The following is a 2,500-nucleotide window of genomic DNA, read 5'->3' as shown; positions in this document are numbered from 1 at the left end:
AGGGGGAGCCCAGAGATGGAGCTGGTGCTGCAGGAGATAACAGAGGTCATTACTAGAGCCCAGTTCCTGACACTGTAGTTAATAACAGGAGCCGACCACGGGCCGCTACAGATGGACGGGCTGCAGTTGTTGTACTAAACACAGAACACGAGAAGAAGAAGAACTGGACAGACGACATGGAGGACTGAGCTGCAGTCCAACGTCCTCTGAGCTAAGATGAGTTGTTTCTACGTCCTCTCTTCTTCTTCTGTGGTGCTGCAGGTTACGCTTCAGGGACAAGGAGTGAAGACGAGCTGCAGACGGATCAGAGCTGTTGAGAGTCCAGGTCAGACTGTAGACCAGAGCCTCACACCTGTAGACCAGGACCAGTGTGAGACTCTTATTTAAACACACTGTGTATGTTCATGTGAAGAGTCGTCAGAGGGAAATTCAATCAGAGTCTGGGAACAAACTCAGTTACTTCACTGACCCGTCACATTAAAAGCTCAGACACTGAAACACAGTGATCATGACGTCACACACTGTAAAAAAATCTGAGTTTACAAGTGTGATAATCCCTGTGTGTGTGTGTGTGTGTGTGTGTGTGTGTGTGTGTGTGTGTGTGTGTGTGTGTGTGTGTGGGTCATTCATGTGCAGAGCAGCAGGGAAGCAGCTCAGATGTTATCACTCGCATACGAAAAGACTTAGAGCTGATTGGCCTAAGCAAAGTGTGTGTGTGTGTGTTTTGAGAGGATGCAGTTAATGTAACCAGTCAGTTTGAAAGGAAGCTTCAGAACTCCTCTGAGCCTTTTAATTTGAAGGAGCAATGGTGAATCCTGTTTATAACTAACATTATTAAAGATCCTCCAGTGTAAAGGTCTGTGTCCATGTGTAGTGTGATTATAGATCAGCTCTAGCTTCTATATTAATACTGTGAAAGTATCAAAGCCTCAGTCCACAGAGAAATGCACACAGCCTGTATTCAGAAACTGAGCCTTAAAACCAGCCGTCAGGACTTCTGGAACTTTGTGATGTCACAACAAAGCAGTCACCAAGCCCCGCCCACCTGGACCCACCATCCAAACCTTGCAGGATTTGGTTTCTCCGAGTGTTTTCACCAATGTAAGATCAACTTGTAACGTTTTACAGTGTAGGTTTATCTGCCACCCACACACTCCCTCTCATGTAAAGTTGTGTGTCCCGACAACAGCTGGAATGTTTTGGTCAGAGTTGTGGTTTGTCCAAGAGACGTTCTCCATGAGTGAATCTGCGGTCCGACGATCATGGCTGTGACGATGATGATGAGGAAGATGATAATGATGATGATGATGATGATGATGATGATGATGATGAATGGAGAGCCAGGTGTCGCCTCCTGGAGCTGCGTCATGTTGAGCTGACCTCAGGTCTGTTTACTGGAGGACTAATAAGGCTCTGACCTCTGACCTCTGACCTATGAACCAGCCTGAGGTCAGAGAGGAGGGGGCAGGTCAGGGCATGAAGCTCAAACACTTTACCACATACACACACACACACACACACCTGGAGAACATCAGGTGTGTGTTGAGACTGTTTGTTATTTTTCCAGTCGATCAATCTGCAGGAAGGTCATTGAGTTCTGATCAGACCTGATCAATACTCCTGATCAACTGATAGAGCAGCTGTCTGCAGGGGGGAGATAAAACTCACTGACCTCTAGCACACACACACACACACACACACACACACACACACACACACACACACACACACACACACACAGGCTGTAGTATGGAGCAGGGTTAATGATGACAGTTGTTAATGATGGGATGTCTGCAGGTTTCTTATAGAGTGAATAAACGTACAGAGTGGCCCCTGAGATCACATTATTAACACTGACACTGATCCTAGACCAGCTGAGTCACAGCTGGCCTCTCCCCCACTAATCTGACTGAGAGGAGGAGGTGAAGAGGAGGAGGTGAAGAGGAGGAGGTGAGGAGGAGGAGGTGAGGAGGAGGAGGTGAGGAGGAGGAGGTGAAGAGGAGGAGGTGAAGAGGAGGAGGTGTACAAAATACTCTCTGATGTGTGACAGGAAACGTGTCATCAGGTCACTGAGGTGAGCAGCTTCAATGTCAAAACGTCTGACTCTTCATAGAGATAAACAGGAGGTCTGAGGTCAGAGGTCAGAGGTCACAGCAGCCTGACAGTCAGTGGCTCAGGTGAGTTCAGACGTTCAGATTTAGAATCACAGACAAAGAAAGTTTCTGTTTCACAAAATAAAAGTCAAGAAGAAAAAATCAGATCAGGAGAAAATTTCTGCAGGTGCTGATTTTTATATTACAATGCTTTTATTTTGAAGTTTGCAGAAACAATTCACCACTTCCTCTTCTCTTTATCCTCCATCTGTACTCCTCCCAGTCTCACACTGGGAGCACTGGGCTGATTAGCTCTGGTGGTGGGGGGGTCTGATGGATGTCTCCACCATGAGGAGAATGTAGATCAGCCCAGTGTTTCACCACGACCAATTATTCGTCAGGAAGGG

This window comes from Seriola lalandi, unplaced genomic scaffold (genome assembly GCF_002814215.2).
Source record: "Seriola lalandi dorsalis isolate HSWRI2012SDOR001 ecotype SW California unplaced genomic scaffold, Sedor1 jcf7180002054947, whole genome shotgun sequence".
Lineage (NCBI taxonomy): Eukaryota > Metazoa > Chordata > Actinopteri > Carangiformes > Carangidae > Seriola > Seriola lalandi.
The sequence above is the reverse complement of the archived record's forward strand: the minus strand, read 5'-3'. Positions refer to the sequence as shown.